Source organism: Aquila chrysaetos, chromosome 5, assembly GCF_900496995.4.
Source record: "Aquila chrysaetos chrysaetos chromosome 5, bAquChr1.4, whole genome shotgun sequence".
Taxonomy (NCBI): Eukaryota; Metazoa; Chordata; class Aves; order Accipitriformes; family Accipitridae; genus Aquila; species Aquila chrysaetos.
Window position 1 is genome coordinate 9,870,486 of NC_044008.1, and position 25,142 is coordinate 9,895,627.

The 25,142-nt window shown below is 38.5% G+C and overlaps 1 protein-coding gene across 4 annotated transcripts in view; it reads left to right on the forward strand.

Annotated features, from left to right (window-relative positions):
- SEMA3A (semaphorin 3A) overlaps positions 1-25,142 on the forward strand; it is a 335,619-nt gene that overhangs the window by 170,016 nt on the left and 140,461 nt on the right. The window lies entirely within an intron of this gene.

Genomic DNA, 25,142 nt, shown 5'->3' on the forward strand with positions numbered 1-25,142 from the left:
ACACAGATTTAGCTCTATTACTCCCTGGCTCCAATTCAAGCCATATTAAAAATAAGTGTCTTGTTTAAAGTTGCAGTGATAGTGAGAACTACTCCATCCTTGATGTGCAGTTGGTTTACAATTTTATAGGATGTATTTTTATATGGATGGAGTCCTGGCCCTAGTGAAAGCAACGGCAAAACTTCTGTCCGTTTCAATCTGTCCAACACGCCATGATGAGGGAGGAATGACACTGCACTGAATTACCTGTATGTATGGTAGTGTAAATATGATACCTGGTTTGTAGTTTGTTGACCCAGTCTGGTTGTAGTTGATGACCTGCTGGTGGGTTTGATTGTGGTTTTTCCTTTCCATCAAACTCTATAACTCACAATTCAATACGTCCACAAATATTGGGAAAGCAGGACAAAGTGGGAGAAGGAAATGGGGAGAGAAATATTGGCAAGGGAGCCTGTCTCTCTTGAGTTGGGACAAGTATTACACTTTGTCTCAGATTTCAAGGTATCTGCTTAAAAAAACTTTTGCTTAAACTATCTTGTAAGAGTACTGTGTGAGGGAAAAGCCTCTGTAGCATGCCTGAAAAGAGAGAAGGGCAGCCCAGACGTAGGAAGAAGACTGTGAAAGAAGGCAAACTGGTAATGTTTGCAGTCTAGGCATGGGTTTGTAACACTCTTCAGCTTCCACCGTTCCTGACGGCATTTCTGCACGGCTCCGGCACTCTCGGACCTCACCGTTCAGTCAGTGCAGGAGGCTGGGAGGGAGTGAAGATGTCAGATGCAGCCACAGCCTCTTCAGCCTTTTTTGTGCCCCCAAATGATGAGCCCTTCAGAGGAGATCTGTGTGTTGGTCTTTCTAACATTGGTTGAGTGAGGTCTTCACGAGACCTGAGAACTGTCAGGGGAGATGGTAGGACTACCCTGCCCACCTCTGACGTGCCCCACAGGCTGACGGGAGGGAGAAGCTGATGAAGGAAGTGCCTAAGCACAGATCTTGCCTATATAGGGAAATTTTCAGCTAGCTAATTAGGGCCTGAGACAGGCAGTGTAATTGGAACAAGGAGGGTGAAAACCTAGCCCAACATTTTCATTTTGTGTTTCCAACTTTCCCATTTAATTCCAGTGGAAAAAGTGGTTTCTGAATTACAGAGCCTCCCTTTTCTGAGAAGCTGGAGTTCTCTATAATTATTTGTGCTGTATGGTTTGCAAATGACTGAATTATTCATGGAAGGTGCCGTATTGACAGCAGTGGAAACTCTGCTCTTTTGCTGTGGACAAGGTGTGCAGCATTTACTTTTACTGTTTGTTACAGCATCTTTAAAACTCTGACTGACTTAGTGAGGAATTTAAACATCTGTAGTTTCACTGAGCTCAGGGAATCTACTGATACGTGAAGTCTGCCTTAAAATTTACTTTTGTGCTGGAAGATTTTGACCAGGACTGAAGTACCTATCTGTTTGCTTAGGGTTTATTCAGGTGTGTATTTATTCCATAAGGTTAAGCAAAACAATATTTAAAATAAGAAACCCAGTCTTTGCAGGTTGCTACAATGTAAATGGATTATTTATGATAATCTCTTCTGTGTGTGGTGCCTCTGTATGTACAGAAAGCATTTACATGGAGTTCCATCTGAGAGGAAACCACTAAATGATTTGTGTTTTTAACTCTTTCTTTTTGCTTGGAAGTGTTTTTCAGTTTTTATTTAATGCATTGCTATACTCTGATCCTTTTAATATGATTTTGGTTTGCCTAATCACTGGTTCTGCATACAGCCTTTAATGCCCACAGCTGCTGTTAGAAAGACATCTTTTTTATTTACTTCCTCTGGCCCACAGGCTTTTTCTCTCATGTGCATACCTGGAACATTGCAATGGAAGCACAAGCAATACAAAGTTGCTCCAATATTTTGAACATTTTCTACATCAGCTGGAGCCTGATTTGACCCTAGTGCACTCTGAAGCAAAATCACATCTTCACCTGAGGCAGTGCCTAAGTGACTGAGAAGAAAACAAATCCTTCTAAGTGGTGTCAATAGTTGTGACATTTTCCAGTTGTTTGAAAGCTAAAAAGGGTAAAATTTTCTTCAGGCTCCCCCGTGCTTATTTTTAAGCAAATGTGTGGGGTGGACCCTGGCAGCTCTATGTCAAAATTTTAAATGGAAGTTCTGTAGCTTGTCCTGGTGCTCTTGTTAATTAAGGTTACATGTGAAAGTTGCTGCTGGTGTTGTGCTGGTGCTGGTGGGCGATTCAGCGAATTCCTTCCCTTGCAGGATTAAAGCTCCCTTCAGGAATGTCTGCAAGTTCACGGTCCTCCCACGTATAGCCTTCATATAGGTTAGCTGCTCTCTTCCAGTAACAGCTGTGGATGGTGAGAATAACTGTGGGGATAGTACATTTACTTGACTTTTCCTGTTTTTTTCCAAGTGGGATAGTGCCCCAATGTACAAGAGAGAAAAGGATGGCCACAGCTGTTGAGAGCATCAGGAATCTCAAGAGCGCTGTAGCCTTTCTCCTGCACCACAGGAGGTTCTCTATGGTGTTTTTCTCTTTCTTTTTGACTGACATAGTCAGCCACATTAGGCTCTTTTCACTGTCAATGGAAAGAGAGGTACCTCCAGAGAGCTAATCTTGGGTTAGGCAGACTGAATGAGACTTTAAGGGTGCTCATCGCTTTTCAGTGACTGTAAAAGGAGTTAAGCTCCTTGTTCATTCATTTAGTTTCCTTCTTTCTGGGAAGGTATCAAAAGAAGGTACCAATTAAATGCTATGGAAGAACTTAGGCTGCATTCTGATCCAAAGCATCCTAATTTAAGAAACTGTCTCCTGCGTATAGGAGTATTTAAAGTTGTGTAAAAATCCAACTGATTAAACTTCTGTATGCCCTCGGTGTCTGTGATCTTGAGGTCACCTGTAACTTTTATCTAAATTTGCACCAAACTTGCAGTTATAGTAAGAAATATACTGTACCACTACATTCTTCACATTCTTAAAACAATTACCGAACTTACATCTCACATTTCCCATGTCTCTCCTCCTTAATAAGCTCATCCCAAATCCAGGGACACATGCTGGAAGTGACTGTCTGGGGCTGCAGAGCTTTACTAATTTAATAGCTTAATCATTCAGAGCTTTCAATAAGCTGTTCCCTGACCAGCTCTGTTACTTTCTGAATGTTTCTACACTTAAAAAGAAAAATGTATTCAAGACTCAATTTCATATTGCATAGTTTGCAAATAAAAATACATATGCATATATGCAACTCAGAGGACAGGTGCCTCGACTCTGATTCTTCCCTTTTTCACCTGAACAATTTCAATAGTGAGAGCAGGATGAAACCTAATTTAGGTTAATTTCTAAAAATTCTAAATAGACTTACAGTTTGGGGGATTCTTTTCTCACTTTGGGGATTACAGATTCCCCTTGAGCTAGACACATCTACAGCAATCCCTGAAACGTGTGAGCACTAGTCTACTTTGTGTCACATCTAGTTTTCGTCCTTTGCTGTTTGAAAGCCAAACGCAGTAAAGTCAGAAGTTTTTGCCATTCTTCCAATGTTTTAAAGTTGTTTGACATTTGTTGGGCCACCTGCTTATCTCTCCAGCTGGATGTTGCAGAAACTTTAGAAGTGAGCAGTCAAATAAAATTCTCATCTCTTATAAATATTTTTGTGCAAAGTTGGATCTTGTGGGGAACAATCTGAGGAATGAAGTAGTTATTTGCTTTCAACTAACTTGTGGAAGGAGGAAAAAGAAAGCTCTCCTTTACTCTCCACTTTAATGAAGCAAAGCTCATGTTGGTTCTGACGGCCCCTCTTGGCTCCTTTTGAAATTCCAGCCTTGTGTGAGAAAAGGACACAAAAAAGCTCTGTGAGATAATTTAAAGGATTTAGAGCTGCCTTTCAAGGGGGAGGGGTTGGTGGCCTTTTCTAGAGGCAACAGACGATAAATACAGCTCACAAGCATCCAAAAGAGCTGCAGAGAGTGCAGGGTACAGCTTTCATCACCAGCTGACACTGGAACGGCAATAGCTATCCTTTGCTAGACACGGATCCCATGCCTGGCCAAGTCATAGAGTGAGGTCTCTTAAGATGAAGTGGAGATTCCAGGGCGTTAACACTACTTTTAATTCCTTCATGGATATCCCAGTGCAACTTTACTACTTTTGCATGCATGTACAGTGTGAAATGGTGTGACTCCTGATGAAGCTCTTTTTCTCAAAACCCAAGGGTCACATCAGTGATGATAAGTGTTGCTCTGTAGTATCTGTAGGCCAGCTAGGTCTCATCTCCATCATGCCAGGTCCTGTACAAGGTCTCCATTCTGCTAGGCCCATGTGGTAAATGCCAGTTCCTGTCGAGTGATAGGAGGGACAGCAGAAACGATGCCTGGGGATCTGGGAAAGAAAACTTTATCTTCCAGATTGCTTTTTTTTATCATATTCCCTTCTACTACAGCAGAAGTATGGCTGTATCAAAACTTCTTGCTCTGATGGCCTTGCAGACAACAATGTAAATGCATTCCTGAGCTACCTGCAAATTGCATAGTTAGGAAATCGCTTTATTTCTGAAGTGCTGCTCTTCCAAGACATGCCAGTGTCTATCCACCGAGACCACCAAGTGTATGTTCAGATGTACAGGAGGGTATGATAACATTTTCAAAGAGCCCTAGTTGGCACTTCTCTGAAATGTCCTAAACATCACTGAAACAGTATTTGCAGGATGTTGGCTTTGCATTTATCAGTATGGTAAACCTCCATCCATATTGCTGTTCTAAATATGTATCCTCAGTTGTTTGTACTCTAGCCATAAAAACTGACCTCCAACAAATAAGCAAGCAAGATTTCATCTCAAGTGAAAAGATTTAGGAATTTGTTAAATTTGAAAGAAAATTCCTCATAGCTCTTTTTAAAGGAGTGTTATGAAATAAAGTAATAATAATAATATACGTTGAAAAATTTGTTTTACTCTGCAGCCTGGAATATTGAGATCAAGATTAACATAAATTTCTAATTCTACTCTTTCAGATTTTGTTTCCATCTATGATGGAACTGTAATCTAAGGGGTATTGTACTTCTTTTTCTGGCACCCTTTTACAATTTTGTGTCTTTCATCATTCTTTCAACTCCCACTGGAACTCACATTCTTTACTGGACAACAGTCACACAAATTAGGAAAGTTTTGTTATCCTCCCCTACAAATGGAGGTTGGTGGTTAACAGAAAGCCAACATCACAGCTGATGATACACAGGAAGTTTGTACTGTAATAGGAATCAAAGAAAGTACCGTAAATGTGAAATCCTATTAATTCTTTGGCACTTCTGTGTCAGCTTCTTCACCTGTAAAGTGGTATTAAGTGATCTCATGAGGAATTGCTCGAGGTCAGAGACTTGCCATGGTTATTCAGAGCTGTATCCTACTCTCAGAATAATCCCATTAATGTGTATATTCAAAGTTCAGTCAGATCTTATTTTTGATCAACATACAAAGGCCTTACAGGTACTTTAAAGTGATTATAATAATTATATTCACAGCTGTGTACCCCTGTGACATGAAACACATGCCTATTATCCAGAAAGCATATCTAATTTAATTCAATTTGGATGTTCCTGTCGGTTCTATACAGGAGACCTTCGCAATGTTTTTTGGAGTATCCGCCTCTATTTCACACTAAATACACTGTGAAGGTGATTAAAGGTGACTGGAGAAGAAGAGCCTTTGTGTTTAGTCTTTGCTATACTGTCTGCCAAAGGTGTGCTTGCAAGATCCCGGCCTATTTCTCTGACTTTAAGCTAGGCTTCGGGTTTTTTTTCCAATCAGCTGACAATCATATTTAAAAATTAAGGTGGAGTTAAAAAACATAATTTTTTTCTTGTGCTTATCAGACAAAATTAAACACCTCACTTTGGGCACTTCCTCCCCTTTCCACCCAGTCTGAACATACCTTACCAGTGCACTGGTGTTTAATACTCCTCTGCCCCTACAAGTGTACATGTTTTCCTTCCCAACAGATTCTGGACACAAAACTTCTATTTCTTAATGCACACAGCCCTTTTTGTGACTTTTCATACCCAAAATGCTTCCCAACCTTCTCCAAGATGAGGGCAGCCTTTCTAAGCCACTTGGGCAAATATTCAGTAATCAGTTCAGTCAGTTATAATTGCCTATCATTTGTGACTCGCTCACTGGAAAACTGTTGCTTGACAGCCCTAGTTCAAACCTAATAATGAGGATTAACTGCTATAATAAATTCAGAAGTGGAATTCTACATCTCTGTAAGATTCACATCCTCATTCCTAAAATAAGTAAGAAAGCACCTGTTCCCTTCATGAGCCTGGCCTATGTGAAAATAAAATTGGTTGTTCATATATTCCACATACCTTAAATGCAGCACTTAAATATTACTTCAGTGAATTAACTCAAGGATTTTTTTTTTCTTTGCTTTTATACTTCCTCATGCCACTTACATGATGTAATGTTTGCTTTGAATAACATTCTTTTTCCATAACAAAGTACCAGTTTTCATGCCATTTATCAAGAAATACAGAGCAAATACAAGATTTTGTATTATTTTGGTGTACCTTTGAACTTCAGGAACAAGTTTGTAGGTTGACTTGTTAGACTACAGTGTCTTACTTGACCACGTGCTACATAGTTTTCTGACAGTTTTGCTGGTGCCAGAAGAGCTAAGTTCAATTCCTGAGGTTGGCAAACAGTCCAACAGAGACCAACGTAAAAGGTTCTGTTTACTGGAGTAAAGAAACCTTTTCATTTGTTGTCAAAGAGACCAGTATCAAGTCTCATGTGTATTATTATTCTATATTAGAAATCTTAAGCTATCATCAATTATTCTGGTGTAAATCAAGTGTAACTTCATTAAATGACTGTGACTGCAGTGATGCATGTTTAGACCACTGATACTGCTAATTGACATTGCACCAAAGGGACTGAGGACAAGACCGAGCAATGCAACTTCTAGTTTTTGAACACAATATTGATAGCTGAGACCATAACCATCCTTTTTAAGGTCATTTCTCATAACTGCCACTCTCTTAAAAACTTCTTCTATCAGCATGTAGGAATATGACAAACGTTGAATTTGGTTTCACTGTAGGTTCACCCCATTACTATGCATAGAAACTATTTTACCTTATGCCAGACATATGGAAGTGATCAATGTATGTAAATTATGTGAGGAGAGGTGAAATACAGCTTTTTAGACTAGGAAGTGTGTACTTATTTCTGGTTATAAGACACTGAAACCACACCAGAAAAGGAGACTTTAGGTCTTAAGACAAGTTTTCCTTTAAAATAACAACTGGCGAGTGAATAGAATAGCAATGATTTTTTATAATCACCATGAAAGCACAATATTGTCCTGAGCTGAACCACTAAGTCAGGTCTCTCGGACACCAGAGTTAAAGAGGCAATTGCTTGCATGTGTGGGGCCAGACCGTGAACCTGTTCTATGCAGAGGTGAACTGTTCTGGGACCCACTTACAAGTCAGTACACACTATGGGCAAGTGCTCAGTAGTACAAGTCAAGTTTCTTCAAACCTGGGGTTTAACAGGCAGGGCCAGTTTAACTGTCTGCTATTAATTTTTCTCCCCTGATGTCATGGTGTGCCTATGGTGCAATGATTTGAACCTACCCTAAAAATCAAGGGGTTTGAGGGACTGAGTTATTTTGTTGGGTTCTGAGTGACCAAGGGAGGAAAAAGCAAGAGCTTAAGTCAGCACTGTCTTACAAATAGTTTGTAAAACTACTGTCCCCCAGCTGGTCTCTAAGAAATCAATACTTATTTTGTGACCAAAATGCATTCCCAGTGCTCCCAAAATTTTCCATTCCAAGAAAGTTGGATATTTATTTTATTTTATTTTATTTTTTTTCATACTCAGTATTGCAGAGTAAGAAACTAATCTAGAGTCTGGCAGGGCTTTATTCTAAGGCATTGTCATATCTTTCATTCTGAGTTGAAAAATGGACAGATCACTGGGTTTCATAAATGTGTGGAGAAGCTGTCAAAGCTTCTCTTTGCATGTGAATGGTCAGCTGAGGTAGGAAGGGAGATATGTAAATAATTCTCTAGCTAGCTCCTTGCAAAGATCATTGCATTTCAAAGTGCTGTGAAAAGCAGCACCATAAAACTTTAACCTATTCACAGGTATGGAAACTCCCATACCTTAAATAGATCTGCTGTAATAATGACTGCTTGGGGAAAAATGAATCTTAAAAAGCAATATCAGGTATCCCACTACTATACATTTTCATTTCTTTTAATATTTCAGAAAAGATAAGCTAAAAAAGCTACCCTCCCTCCCCCCGAAAAAAAAAAAAAAGGGAAGGAAAAAAAAAAAAGCACAAGATCTAAGCAGTAAGCAGATGTAGACCTTCATTGAAAGGCTAGCAGACAAGTGTGATAGGAGTGGGAGAAACATAAAGGATTTGAGTATTATTGTGAATTATGTCAGTGTCTGACCCAGGAGGCACCCAAAATAATCATTACTTTAATCTTCCTCACAAACTGCTCGGCATTTCACTATTCTGGTCCGCTGTCGTACTTAAGTACATGCTCAACTGGGTAGAATGGGTGAATGTTTTAGTATAAAACTAAATGTATCCTTCAAAAGATACAGTTCTTCATGCATCCGAAAAGGTGAAAAAGTGAAAGTAAACAGTAGAAAAATGAGGAACTTAGAGTAAAATAAAAATCTTAATAGGCTCTGAGCCAGACAATTTTCTACATGTTTTATTGTACCTCCTGTCTGCTTAGATAGAATTGGCATGTGTATATATGGAGAGAGAAAGATTTACTAAGCCATTTATGCCTGAAACAGCTCCAAAAACAGTGATTAGGCAGGCACAAGGACTAGAAAATATTTCCAAAGTAAAGTTCACCTCCAGAGGTGATGTGGATTATGTACCTACCCCTTAATCATGAGATAACATGGGACCGTTGCTGTAGTTTGCCAATATAATTTACCCTGATATTGTTTTGTAGTTTCCATCTACTTACCTCAAAATACCATGATGTATTTCATTCAAGCTCTGTGATTCAGTAAATATCTTGTGTTACCCCAATAATCATTTACAGCACACATTTTCTTTCTCAAAAAGCTTCTGCTTCTGGTTACTTTGTGGTGAAAAGAACTTGCAGAGACAAAGTTAAATGTTATTTCATTCACTGAATTTATAAGGGACAATTATTCAAAGGCTCTGGGATTTGCTCAATGACACTAATATTCCTGCAATGAAATGTGATTTGGCTCGGTATTTACCAGGAGATTAAAAACAAAAAAAAGGACTGATCTTACAAACTCCTGCTCACAGGAGTAGTCCCATTGATTTCAATGTACATGGCACTCGCAGCGTGAAGTGCCCTTTTGGGAGGTTATACAAGTTCTTCTTCACTTACGAAATAATAAACCAACAAAACCAAGCAATTGTAAGGATCACTTGAAATTTTTGAGCTCTGCCCAGTTATTGGGAAGAAGTGTGGCAAAAACTGTTCAAAATATTGTTCTGTTCCCAAATGAAGGTTTTCATTCAGTAACAATCCCTCCTGATCCTGCTTGTGCCATGGCTCCACTGTGCTCTACCACCAGAAGAGCATTCATTGCCTTGCTGTGGTTCATTGCAGCCTCGTGTCCAATAGGATACAACGTCAACTGAAGTCGCTACGAAAGACCCTCACTCAGTCTGGTGGATCTCTGAGTCCTTTTAAGTATGTGTATCAATATAAAATTTGATCAGATATTTTTGAATGCTCAAGCGAGTTTAAACTGAGGATTTGAGCAAAGGAATGTCATGTCTTATCCAAGCCCTCTCCCATTTTCTCTGTTAACAGGTCTTTCCATTAAAACCTTCTGTGCAGAAGTCAATCTGTGTGAATGTAACAAAGAGCACACATTAGACACAAATCAGCCTTGAAGCAATTCCCCTGATTCTAGCACAGTAACTTTAGATAAATAATACTGCAATGTTGGAATAGGGTTTCCGTAACGCAGTCGTTCCGTTTCAATAACCATTCCTTTATCTATCAAAAAAGGGCACAGCACTGTGGAAACTTTTATCCCTTACTGGAGTATTACTTATTTACTGTAGCTATGGCTCCAGGCACTTTGAGTGAAAGTTGCTACTGCCTGCTTCTCACATGAGCTCATTGGAGAGGGCCCAGGAGATCTCCCCACAGCAGGAGAACTCCAGAGCTGCTTTCCTGCCACTCCAAATAGCTGCTAACGCTAGCGGGAGAGCAAGGAATCCCTGCTCCTTTTCAAACATCAGTCTGACAAAGTGGGACAGCGAGCGCAGGGCCATGTGCTCCCTCACCCCAGACATCTTGTCAATGGGCTCTCAGTGCTCTTTGCAAAACAGCAAGAGGAATCTCAAATTGCAGCCACTCAGATGTAGCCACTTGTGCAGACACTTCTATTATCCTAAAATTTATTGTGGCCTGTGTCACATGTTAAGAAAACGCAGAAAGTCTCAAATGCAGTAGAGGGTGGTGGGGCAATAAAATTCTTCACATTTTACAATAGGTATACATTTAAAGAAGGAAGCAAAAAGAATGTTTTCTATTAAAAATAGGAGTGCAAACCATTTGTGGCATAAAATCCAATAGGAAACACATTTGCACTACTTCTGATTTCTGGTGCAGTTGGCTGTGAAGTCCTTCAGTAGGCTGTAAGGGGCATCGATTTAATTAATTGGAGCTGTTACTTAAACTGTGTTAGCAATCACAGAACAACCCACAGAGTAACTCATAAGTAAACAAGTCTATGATGTCTTGGAAGAGAGGCATCCTAAAACCTCTCGAGTGCTGGCCAAGGATGATCTTGAAAGGTAGAAATTTCATTATATCTATACAACAGATTCATATATAAAGAAGGCTGCTTACTGTAAGAAAGTCTCTGAGCCTGTTCAAGTGATAACTAAAGGACACACAGACATCTATACAAAACTGCCAGCCAGTGGCAGGGTACATAGGGTGCAAATGCAACATAGGAAACTCCTTCCCCTGCTTTGTGCTACTAAGACCAGAAGCTCTCTCCCACCTGACTACTTTTCCAAAGGGATTTTTTGGGTCTGGCTAAGCTCAGCCTATCCCTCTGTGAAGCTAAGTTGAGGGAAGAAACTTCCCAAACTCTTTGAATTCTGAAAGTATCCTTAGGTGCATGCATGCATTTACCTACATAATATATACAAATATGAAGCTATTTACACACCCATACTTGGACCAGATCCATAAACAGTGCAGAATTGCGCCACACCCTGCTGCAAGTTATTTTTAGCTGTTCCTCAATGTAAATGTCTAATTCAAAATTAAGTTTCAAAATAATGAATGATGTGTTTTGTGTTTCAGTGGGTATAAACGTTTGCGTTGCATAGTGGATAATTTAAGCATGAAAGGTCTTGCATTCCTAAATCTGTTACAGAATGTGGGTGGGAGGTGGATCTTTTCTCCTTTGCTCATACCAGGAAACAAAGAATGAATGAATATTTGTCATGATGTTTCATCAAGACAGTGTTAACATTAATTGAAGATACACGTGTACATTGTGGAGAGAATGACAGCTTGCTTACAGTAAAAATTTCTGAAAACCAGGACATTGGTTTTTAGTATTTGTACAGGGTGTTAGAAGTGTTGATATTGAAACTACCCAAACATGAGCCTTCTGCAGTAGTCAGTTAATTGGGCCAGATATGGAGGATATAAAATGCTATTTAAAAAAAACCACAAAACCCACAACAAAAAAAAAAAAAACCAAAACCCAAACCAAACTAAAAAACCCACACCAAAAAACCTAGCACAATTTTATTCACCTCTGACATAAGGGCTGTCAGGAACTATGTCTTCCACTGTCCTCATGTTCTTTCCTTAATCATCCATGGCTGGTCATCAGTAGTCACTGCATTAGACTGGCTTTTGGTCTGGCTGGATATCGCTGTTCTTACGTTCCCATCTCTAAGATCAGCCTGGAGATTTCTCCATCAGTGTCAGGATTTGTGCTTAGTCCTGTCGCTGGGGACAAGATGATCCCCTTGTATACCTGCTAAGGAACAGTTATAAGAAAGAAATAAAGGAGAAGAAATAAAGTGTTGGTTTTTTTAGCAGTGTCCCTGTGTCTTAAACTGGAAATGGAATGGAATTTTATCCTTACGTGCATTTAAAAAAGTACAAAACAAAACAAAAACAAACCCAACAACAACAAAAACCCCAAACAGAGCTATTTCTAATAAAAATATTACTCTTGCTAGTATCATAGCCCTGACTTTACATTTATTGGCATAAATGCAAACTTATAAAGCTGTGTGGATGTTTGCCATATGCAAATCCATCCATCCATAAATCAGCGTACAGACTGGAGACTGCACAGCTGAAGTGACTGTAATGGTAAATGAAACCTTTCACCACCAGGTCAAATGCAGTTCAGCATATGTGGTAAATGAAAAAGCACTATCATACAGGAATTGATCTGTGGCATGTGTAAAACGAGTGACTGACCAGTTCACGCTGTTTACCACCACAATTGGCACCCCAGGTTTGAGGTGGCAAATAAGTCAGAGCTGAGCTGCGATGGCAAAGCACTGAAGCAACCTGGCTGATGACCATTCTCTCTAAGTCATGCATAAACAGAGAATTTGCGTTATGGGACCGCCTGGTAGTATATTACAAGGATTAGGCAGGCGTTTTCCATCAAAATGAATTGTCAATGAAAAAGGAAGTTTCCATTTAATCAAAATTTTCCACCAGTTCTATCCAAATGAAAACATTACTTTGGATTGTTGTGCTGATCTAAGGCACATGCTATTGTATTCATCTGCCATTAACCTCTGTGTGTTCAGGATAACAGCAAGGTTTAGAATTGCTTCATGTGGTTTTGCTGCTTTCTTCCCTGTTCTTTCCTGCACAGGACCATAACTCCCATTAAAATCTTTGTGAGTACCTCAGAAATCAGCATAAGGCTTATATGATAGCAGGACAGCATAAAACATATAGCCCAGTCTCCAATCCTGGCCAACAGGTCCAAATCAGGGATGAGGCATGTTTATCCTTTGTATAAGATGCAGTTCAGTGTCAGAGGGTGCTATGTAAGATAGGACACACTCGGGAGCATTGCCAGGCTTCTCGATTTGGGGATATGACTTGGTCATGTCTGGGCTGTGGAGTATGTGCAGTGTTTTTCCCCACTAAAGCCTAAGAAAGCTGGACACCCAGACCAGAACAGACATAGATAAAATGATCAAAAGCAAAAGTTATACATTCCTGGATTTCATTTCTTTCTGAGTTGTCACTCTGTGAAAAGTTTAGCATTTTGACTGTTTGTCTTAATTTGAAAACAGATGTTGGAATATTGTAATTTCCCTTGAGACAAAAAAATTCCTTGATTTTCTCAGCTTTACTTATTCCTGCTATGAAACTGTTGTCCCAGAAAAACAGTGCTTCATAAAGCTCCTGTGTGACTTGTGAAGCTCCAAACTATCTTGACACATACAGCTATGTGTTAATGTCAAAACATAGTCCTCAATATTTATTGCAGCAAAAACAGCATTAAAAATTGATGTCTGATTCTTTAATATAATTTAATACATTATTTTAAAAATAGTATTGTTATTGGTTATAGTCTGCTTAACAGAACTTTTGCTCTACTTTTAAAGAATAGAGCTTTTAAGACATTGATAAGTTGAGATATGTGTTTGCCTTCATGTTTCAAGGATGTTAATAATGTCAGGAAGATTGGTGTTGTGGCTAAAACTCTGAAGTGATAGATGATCTTCAATGCCAGGATCTTATGCAAACTTTCTATGTGACGTCAGATAATATCTCTCTGCCTCAGCTTCCAACCTGTAATTATTTTTTGTACACAGTTGTTTTATTTTCCATTGACATTGCATGTTTTTTGGAAGCAAGGACTATGTTTTTGCGCAATGAGATTCTATCTGGACTTTTCAGAACAAGTAGTACAACTGATAAATAACAGAAGTATTTAGTTCAAGGCTCAAACAAGTGTCTGAGTACCAAGAAAAAAGCCTTACTCTTGCTTTCTGGTAAGAAAACAATTTAAGAAAAATATTTTAAAAAAACCCAACACCTTTAAACAATTCCTTAAACAGTATATCCAGCCTAATTCCACTAACCCAAGAAATTTAGTCACTTGAAGGATACCTTTCTGACTGTGTTACTTTTGCAACTGAGAAGTGAATGTTTTTAGAAGCCCGTTCCTTGTAGAGGGAGGAAAAAAAGGTATTTTTAGTTTAAAAGGTCACTTTGATAATTTCCTCTTGGTCTTGAAGATTCTTTAGGTGATCATTCCACTACATATAAAATTCAAAAGCTGATAATTTTTGTTTTCAAAATTTCTTCCTTACCTGACGTCTTCATGTTATGCAGTTCTCTAGATAAAAAGGCTGCAAAATTATTCAAGCTTGTTACATACTTTCATTTCAATACAAAAAGACGTGTTTGTCTCACATCGCTGTTGAGGAGAAGCAGTTTCATTTTCATTCTCATCGGTGCTGAAACTCTTTGTTTGTGCATTCTCCTCTTTTTCTTTTTTAATTTTTAATCTGTGGTTTCAGGTGTAGTTTGTTATATCAGTTGCCTGGAACACTATAGATTAGCAGGGGACTTCCAGGTGTCACACAAGAAGAATGACTGTTTTCCAAAACAAGCTGTGCAGTCCCCTAGGCTCTGGCATAGATGAATATATGAGTGTTACTAGGCATAGAAAACATTTCTGAAAAGTTAATCCCATGTTGTGTTTGAATGTTAAGGAAACCATCTACTCATTCTGAGGGGTTTAGCCTTTATTCAAGAGGTAAGTCTGGAACAATGGTCCTTATTTACAAAAGGTTTCCTTTGTTTTCCATAAGGAATACAAAACCAGAATTTCTCCTTTGCTGGAGTTGCTCCTTCCTTGATGTTAAGTATGCACTGCTATTGTTGATTCATTCAAATACAGATTATTACAGTAATAATAAGTGACAAGCTATGTGTTACTTTGAAATAACACACATTATGGTTCACATCATGTCTTCAGAGACCCAAGCAATGTGTTATTTCACATTGACAAATGCTCCAAAGTGTTTGCACTTATGAATAAAGTATTCTCCATGTAACTCGACTTTCAAGTGTGCATTGTGCAGCAGCGTCAGGATGTGGGCCTCACCACAGTCATCCTAAAGCTCTGTCACCTTCCTCTTGGATTACTGCTCTCCCTTCTGTGGCACTTGTTCAAAGCCTTTGGAAAGACATCAGTGGACTTTGATCAGTCCTTTAAACCAGTTGTGCCTGCTTGCTACTGCCTTGGTCCGTATGAGATTCTGGATGTAATTCAAGTCCTCGGTATTGCTCTATGGAGGTGTAATCTGAGGCCTATTAAATTCAATAAAAGTCTTCCTATTGATTTTGGTGGCCTACAAACCAGGCCACAGTCTTTAGTTATAGCAGATGTTACAACACTAGTTCTCTTTCTGAGCTCAGCCCCAACTGCTGGCCTTACCCGAGGGGACAGGCGAAGGCGCGACATTATTTGCTTGCCCAGGATTTCTGATGAAATCTTTTAAGTAGTACGCCAACAGCGCTAGATCTTGCTATGCAAGCTGGAAAGTGCTTTAACATACGGGAATGATGTAAGGGCCAATTTTTGCACAGGCGCTTGCCAGCTGAATGCAATCCTTGGTTTGGTCCCTTGAAACTGAGCTATTAAATGTGCGTGATAACTGAGAATTAAGAATGGTAACATAAAGCAGCATAGGTAGTTGTTGGTGTTACACAAACTACTCTGGGCCTTGGGTGAACTGTATTGTGTCTTTCGTTAGACTGCTTGGGATGCTGCAAGTCTTCTGGGGTGGATAAATGTACAGTCCAGGCCTGCCCACCGGAGCCAATTCCACTGGATGGATAGTGAATTTGTTCTCACATAAGAAATATCCAGGACTGTGTTTTGTTGCAAAATCCAGAAAAAATGTGAATCAAATCAGCAGCACATCTTTTCCAGTTCCAGTGAAATTTACCTCCTACATAACATTTCCAATATAGAAAGTATTTCAAGAGGAAAATCTCACATGGATTAATGTTTATTGGTTGCCAAGGCAATAGTTTGGAGACCTCTCTAGCACAAAACAGATAATATTATAAGCAGAAGTAGATTAGTATGAGGAGAAAATATATCGACTTCATGGAAGACAATGCTCTGAGCATTTGTTACACCTTTTAGAGATTATATTAATTTTGCTTTGGTCATTTTTCCATTCATTGCCGTACTTTTGTACTGTTATTTCTATGACAGGAGAAATTAAATCTCCCCATGAAGACTGGATGCCACTGTACAATGCAAAACAGAGTTTCTGTGTGGAAAACCTGATAGTCCATTTGACAAGCCAGCCCTAAGGTAGGCAGGGAACTGAGACACTGTAGGATAAGTGGTCATGTCGAGGTCATACTGTGGCTCTTTGGGAGACATGGGAAAAAGACACAACCACATCAGTCCTGAATTATCCAAGTTTTGAATGGCAAAAAAATTAAAAAAAGAAAGTATTAATTGATTTTACTTTTGAGGAGTAAGAATAAGGAGCTTTAGCAGATGCTACTGAGATTGACAACTGAGAAAAAACAGTTGAGATGTAAAGGAGGAAAACAAACACTGAGAATTTCTGTATTTATTTCTTTTCAGCAAATAATGTCTTTAAATTCTTTTTTGTAATCACAAGAGAGGATCAGTATAGTGGACTTTTTCAAATCAAACATGACTGTAGATCTAAGCAAAAGAAGGCATTTAAAACAACATTCACTCTGAATCATTTCAAGCCTAGCAACAGATTACAAGGGCATTTCAGACAGGAACAGGAGCTGAATCCTGCACAGTTCTGTTCCAGAGTACATCTGTACCAGCTCTTCCTCCCTTTTTATATTCTCCCTACCACCATCACGATCCAACCCGTGTTACAGAAGAAGGTGAGAAGTTACCATGTTCCTTTAGAGCTGAACATGCCCAACTCCTTGCCAATTATTGCTAGGTTTTGTTTTCTGCCATTTTACATCTGCAGCTCTTTTTACAGTTCTTTTTACAGTTCTTTTAAGCAAAACCAGGATGAAGTGATAATGAATTTTTAGGTTCTTTGATTGACTGATTTCAAATTATATTCAGTTTTATCTATACTCTTTGATATTTCTAAAGCAGCTCTGAACCTCTATTTTTCAAAGGTAGCTAGTCAGCAGAAGTGTTGGATGTTTAACACCTTTGAAAGTACTGTCTTCTAACAGAGACAAGCCAAATCAAAATAATATTGTTCATTCATCCTTTAAAAGTTGTGTTCTTCTTATCTCTGCCCCACACTATACATTTTTTAAATCATGTCTATAGTTCATAGACCACTTTTAATCAGATGTCAAGGTAGTCTCTGTACTTTCTAGTGTATATATGCCTGTGTATATTCTAATATATGTATAAAGTAAGATAAATATATTACAAGTACATTATATTATAATGTCTCCTGCATACTACAGAGAGATCGAGGCAAATCAGGAAAAAAAAAAATCTTGACCCTTTTGCCAGAAATCCAAGCCAAATTCTTCAGACTTGGAAACATATTACCCAATCTTTTTTCTTATTTAGTAGTTGCTTTTACTTAGCATAGTTGTTTTTCTTAGCATAGTGGTAGTGTCCTGAAGAAGTAGGCCATACCAGTTTTCTGATATTTTTCACTCCACTGGATCAGAGGGCTGCTCATCTCTCTTGCCATGAGATATGATTTGCATCTCAAGTAAGAATTTTCTATCTTGTCATCTTGATTATATTTCCTTGAGAATCTTTCAGGTGAGATCATCTCACTGTCTTTATAAGAGAGATCTGGCAAGATACTAGTAGTACTGTCCAACATTTTCCAAGGATGGTGCATGGTACCCTGACAGAGTCCAAGAACGATGAGAGCAAACAGATTTTGATATCTAAGTGTCAGACATCTCAGATATGGGCTGCTTTCTAACTCAAGGACTGAAGGTTTTGCAAAGTTTATTCAGTGCAGAGGTTTTTTTAGTTGTTCGTGACAGTGGTCACCTATGCCTTAAGTTGTAATTATGTCATACAAGCAGGTGTTTGTTTTCTCCTGATGATGATGACCCCAATGAATTCGGCACATTTTTCCTTAGAATATGGGTGGCTATTTCTATTTCCATTGTAGATTTGGCTCAACATCATATTTGGTCAATCAGGAGATAGGAGCCCCGTGGCACCAGCCATGCACTGAAGTTAAAAGTGTTTGCACTGCATAACCCAAATGTCACCTATTTAATCATGCTACCTTTCTTAGAGGAGCTTCCCAGCATGGATGACTGTTATGGATTTGTGGCTATCTGCTTGTTTGCTGGACAAAGGAGATGAGTATGAAGGTCACAGGGATTCCAGGCAGGCCTGCCAGAAGAAACCTGCATATTACAGTAGTCTGGGAAAGCAGTTTGATATAGGATCCACTCAAGTTACTGTTAAGATCCTGAATATGCAGTGAACAGCATATTTTCTTGCATGAGTGGTAGAAAATGACCCTAGATGTTAGTCTGTCATGCTTGGTGGGAAATATATACAGGTATGTTACAACATTCAGTAAGCCAAAGCTTACTATTCTCTGTGATTGCAAAACTCCCAAGAAATGTATGGCATTGTGCCAACTCCATTTGGTGCATCCACAAAATGTGCTCAGAGGTCAACTCTGAGCTTGCTAAGATGGGTAATGCACTTGTCAGTATGCTTTTGCCATACAAATTGTTCAAGAATAAGGAGCTCTGTCTGCAGTAGCGCTCAGCTATAGAGAAAATACTCTGTCTGGAGACAGGCATGCTAGGCCCAGAGTTTTGGAAATTATTCCAGTCATACAGACAGCATCTACTGGCAGGGTCTGATGAAGTGAGTATTGGCTAATGGTCAGGGCTAGCAATACCTATCAACTGACATTGATCATCCCATCCCTGTGGGCCATTAGGAAATGCAGCAAGAAGCAGAATAGGGAACTGGTGCTCTGTAATAAGAGACACAGGCGTAAAATTTTCCTTGGGATGTGAATATAGTTTCTCTAAATGGGTCTTGGAATAAAAAAATTAAGTGGAAATGGATAGTGTAAACCTTGGGAACATGGCCCCATGCTTTAAAAATCCATCATAAAGTGAATGCAGATACTGATATCCATTTCTTCTCTGTATCTGTATCAAAAGCAAGTGCAAAAGGAGTGTGTGGGCTTGACAATGTGACCTTTCCATAGAGTTTAAAGCAGCAGTCTCACAGAAGTGGAGTGCAAGGCTTCAGTAAGAGGAGCTTAATCCCCAACCATGATTTGTACCTTCAAAACCAAATTAAACTTCTTCATGCTTCAACTGGAAAATGGAGCTAGTGCTACCAAATAATCTTTGAACCATGTCTGGAGGCTGAAGGATGAAAAGTATTAATATTATTAATAATGAAAGATAAGCATGGACATTAAAGGGGATTCATCCTCAATAACTTAGGACAGAGTTATAATTCTCCTGAGGCAATTACACTGATATTAGACATCTGTTTACCACATAGTGTTGTGGCTTGGGGGAACATTAATTTACAGAAAGATGAGAGCATTGTGAGGCAAAATAGTTTTCAGTATGTGAAAAATACACCGCTCCACCACATTTGATAATATGCCTGTCACCCAAATGCTGATTAGGTAACATTAAAAAAGGGGAGTGTTATCACCGAAGAGTCAAACTGAGAATTCTTGAAAAGTTATGCATCTCTACTGAAATGAGAGAATTGCAGTCACTTTACCAGGACAAAGTTTGGCTTTGTAATTTTGCTTCTGAAAACAGGGTTACCTTGCATAGCAGTTCTTGGCCACTCACTGGCATCAACACATCTTACTTTTTTTTTTTCTTAAAACACATTGATTTTTAACAGTAGCAGTTTATTGTTCTTAAAGTCTAAGGATATAAACAAAGCAAGATCTCAAGAGGAGAGAGAACTTTTTTTTATTAAAACTGGAAGAGTTGGAAAATGTAGTCAAGGCTTTGGTCATACACACACTCCTTCAAATCTGCAATGAGGAATAAGGACTACTGAGAAAGAAAAGTACAAAGTTTTTTTTTGATTGGTTTTACAATAGTATACATTTTAGAAAATTACTAGAAGCTCTGGCTTATGGTTGAACACAGTAAATCTCTTGTACATTGCCTTGGATTTCTGTTTTGAATTAATATTGGAGTTTGTATTGAAAGTAAAAACTCTAATAACTAGAAAATAAACCAAAATAATCAGATATGAACTTCAACAATATGAACCTTTTATACTGAGTGTAAGCGCCTGTTTAAAGGGATTTCTGTTCATCATTCTTTATAATTCAGTGTGATATTGTATTCCATCACCAGCAGCTTAATTTATTTCTTTCACCATCTGTTCTTTTTTTTTTTTCTTCTTCTTCTTCCATGCCAAAAAATCAATAGCACTCAATGAGCAAAATGAAGCTATTCTGTAATTCAACTAAACTGGTTTTATGCTGTTGTTATTCAGAATATATTGGCCTATTTCTTACACTGGTTTTGTTTAGCTAACCAACCCTCCTGTTTTCTAAACCTGTAAAATTTGAAACAGTAAATACTGTGTGTGAGCTGTTCGTGCCAGCACTTTTGTAGCCGTTACTTTATGAGACGTGTATCAGGCCAGTTGGTTCTTAATTATAGGCAATAGCTAAAGCCTAATAATAAGTGTGGGCACCCTTGCCACAACTCTATCCAGCTCATCCCTTGTACAGAGCAGGCTGCACCACTTGTACAAACACAGACCAGTAGTCAAAGCACTTTCCATGCCAACCCATATTAATCTAGTGATATCTCGAAATGTCCTTGTGTGTTCCCTGAACCGCCAAAATAATTACGTAAGTTTTGTGAGCTCCTAGAACTACAGCTGTGCTCTTATTAACACCTTCTGTCCCTGTGGAGATATAAATATATATGAGTCTTCAGAAAACAAAGTTTTAGATCAGAGCACTTTGCTGAATACAGGACCAAATGAAAACTAAAATCAGTAATACAGAAGCTCTCTTGGGGTTCTGAAATAGAGAAATGGTAAGGACCACATGTGCTTGTTCATCAAGGTGATGTCCATCCATCTGTGATGATAGGCTTACATAGAGGGCTTCATGCCACATATTGCAAAGAAATGATGGTAAATGACGGTAAATGAGAGAGTTTAGAAACCTCACACTGGAACTTCAAAACTGTGATTGCTTTTCTGGCCTAAGCTGGAATAAATTGGACATAAGTAATTTAGCCATTGAAGTGCCATGTCCCACAAAGCACTGTAGTATTTAGGCTGGGTTTGACATTAGATTTTTAAGACTAGATATTCTGTAATCTTAACCTTCTTGCTTCTTCTACGTAACATGATGTCACCGAATTTCACTTCGTAGTGTCATTAAGTCCATATTTTCAGCTGACTAGTTCTAAATGACGTGCAAATGATGGAGTACTTGATCAGCCAAAAAATGCCATGGCAAAACTCTCATAGTTCTTAACAGATTAGACTCATGCTCTTCTATATAAGAAATAAAGGATAATAAAATGTATTTTACTATGGAAAATGTAGCTAGCTGCACAGAATTCCTTACCACATACACTTATAATTTAATACAATTCTTTCTTTCTACTAAATACTATTACTATAATGCCAGGCATTATGTTGGATTTCAGGTTCATATCCCAACTGTACAATTCAGGATATGCTTCAGACCTGTTTATTCAAATAATTTTATTCAGACTGTGGCTAAAATAAACAGAGAAGCAATTTGAAGAAACTTGACGCAGGTTTTTCTGAAAGTCTAGTAGACATAATGATTAATATTTCCAGGAAGGCTGATGATTAGGCAAAATAATGATATAGAGAAGAGCTTTCAGAAAAAAAAAAAAAAAAAAAAAAGGATGGAAAAGAGGTCTTACTGAAAATTACTGGTAACCTAAACCACCTGCAAAAATACAGTATTTGCAATAGAAGCCCTTAAAGTTAAAACAGAAGTGAAAATAATACAATTATTAAATTAAGGATAATTGAGAGTTAAAATAATGTGATTGATATGTGGCAATAGTGTGCCTGCTGGTTTTCCTCTCTGATTTCAAACAGAGCACAATATTCATTAAGGATTCATTCAAACAGATGCGATGAAAGACAAAAAACTAGCAGGAAGAATATATCATGGCTTTACACAGTCATCATTAGAAGATGTAGCTCTTTGTCAGCTACCGATTCATCAGCACTGAGAGTGCTTGCCTTCTGCACCTAACAACATCCTCATGCTAACAGTCCTGTTTTCTCTTGCAGTCTCATTTATCTTCCTACACAGGTCGTTAAAGTTTGAACCTGCTTGCTTGAAGTTGTGTCTATGGTTGCCACTCTCTCTGTATCCACCCCCACAGTGTTCTTGTGTTCCTGAGATCTCTTTATTTCAACAACAGCAGCAGCAAAAGTACTGGAGTTTTCACTGATGGAAAACTGAGGAAAGATTTTTGTTTTAGTTTCATCTGAGTTTCTAATTCTAACAAGTTGCAATAGTTTTCCCTGAACTACAAGATCTCACTTTTAATGGGACCTGATAAGTCTTAGAGTCTCTACTCTCAGCTGCATAACGCGTAGTACACATACACTGCCATTATCTTGGATATTTTTGCTTGCTTTGCTAGCTCACTGATTCTGTTTTAGGTGCTTATGTGCCATGACAGAAAACCTTAATTCATCATCGTACTTGTGCCTTCCTACTCGAGGAAAGAAGTTTACCACGTAGACTGCTGTAGAAGTGGTGGGATATATCAAAAAAAGAAGGTTTGAATGTCTATGTGAAAACTACATTAGGTGTTAAAAAAGACAGTACAAGTAACTGCATGGGAAACTGGGTATCAGAGATGTCCATATGATCCTAAGCCTTCGGCCTTCTCCTGACAGATGGTGACAGAGGGAAGGTGCATCAGTTATTATAGAACCGCAGAGTAACTTAGGTTGGAAGGTACTTCTGAAGGTCATCTAGCTTAACATCCAACCCCTGCCCCAAGCAGGGCTGACTAAATCAGGTTGCTCAGGGCTCTGTCCAGGCAACTTTTGAGTATCTTCAAGTTGGAAATAGCACAGCCTCTCTGGGCCTCTGTGCCCATGTTTGACCACCTTCATGCTGAAAAGTTTGTCATGATTTCTAATCAAAATTTTCTGTGTTGCCTCTTGTCCTGTCACTGGGCACCTCAGGGAGAGTCTGCATCAGCCTTTTCTATAGCCTCCCATTAGGTAGTTGAAGTCAGCAATAAGATGTTAACTTAGTAGGCAACCAGTGTATTTAGTGATCAGTACTGCTATATACTCTAGCAGAAAATAATCGTAAAGATTATAGGAGATCAGCTAATACTGAAAGTGCCAGCCCAATTTCTGACTGGGAATGATTATATATGTTCTGTACCGGTATACTGACTCCTGGATGACATACAAACTAAATTCCTTGACTTAAAAGCAGACAGCATTTAATTTTAACATAATTTTAGATTATTATTATTTTTAATCAAAATGTAACTGGATTCCTTGTAAAACTTGAGGTATTTGAACTTTTTTCTAGTCCTCCTGTGTTTCAATACCACCCAGCGTGTATTTTGATTCCATACTTTTTGGTACTATTGTGCTACTACAATTATTTGGCACATGATTGTTCCAAATCATTGGCTACATATAGTCCACCTCTGGTTCACATATACTGTATATATGAGATCCGATTATTCTGGCAGCTGCTGGGACTGCATCTGGCTTCTGGGTAATATCACCTCTTCCTGCACCTAAATTGGATGGAGTGAAACCAACATTCCCTCAGTTCCTTCATGCTATCATAGCTCATTTTGACTTCTCTGCATACGGTATGACTTCTGATACCAATACATGAATAGAAGGTTATTCTAGCTATTAAATTTTGTACGGAGGAGCTTAATTCTTACAGTTTTCTCTTTTATTGCACTGCTTAGGTAAAATGAAAATAAATCTTATTAATGGTAGAGACAGGTTTGTTTCTCCCTCTGGCTCAGAATTGTGGAGATGCTGAAGGAAGACAGCTGTGTAGACAGACACTCCGGTAAGTCAAGAAATTGAGGAAGAACATCTGTAAGAGAAAGAAGAATATTTGATTTCAGCAAGGCAGGCATAGAAGTGTCATCTTCTCTTCTTAGCCAAATGACTTAAGAATAATTCAAGAACATTACTATATGTTGTACACTTTAGAAAAGTATGTGGGAGTAATTCAGAGGAATCTGAACAGGCAACTGAGTGTTCTGCTCTCCTCCACATGAGTGCTTATTAATTACAGGTTACTGGAATAGGCAAAAATGCATAGCAAAATCTAGCTTCTGTGGTACATATCTTTAAATGTGGTAAAGAGGAGCTCAGGTGTGCCTTATTAGAGCTCTAAAAATATTACATACTCAAAGCATTCCAAGATTTCTTGGCTTTATGAGACCACAGTTGGCACACATCATGTGGAGTCAGGCTTTATTTCCTCCTGCCTTCATTTGATATCGTTTGTTCATGAACCCAGCTAAGAATGCTCGTCTTTCCTGGAACCACAGTACAATTTTGTTTTGGTAAAAGAACTTTTACTCTCTCACAATTTGCTTTTTATACCATAAATTCATTGAAATTTCCTTCTTAGTAGGTACAACAATCACTTGAAGAGCTATGGAGTGTCCTAGTTTCTGCTGTGATCCTAAAGATGATGTTAGCCCATGCCTTATTCTGTCTTCCAAAAGAAGTCACAGATTTTGATTTTGATCAGGTCATCTACTTCACATTTTTTGCCACACCCATAGAACTTCCTCCCCATGATTACGTGGGGAAACCAAACAGCACTTTTTTCTTTTTTTTAAATTAGTTTGATAGAATAAGACTTCTTGTGAACTTCTCTAGATTGTTGATATGAGTCAAGTCAATGCAATACTGATGAAGTACAGCTTGGTTATGTCTATCCTAGATAAAATAGCTGAGTTATAAGGCTGGGGCTATAAGGGCTCAGACTTTGAGAAGCAGCTGTCTCAAAAATTTTCAGGGCAACTATATGGGAACCAATCGTCTTTTTTGCATATCACTGTACCTTATGAGATGCTGCAGGCTTTTAAAAAGTCT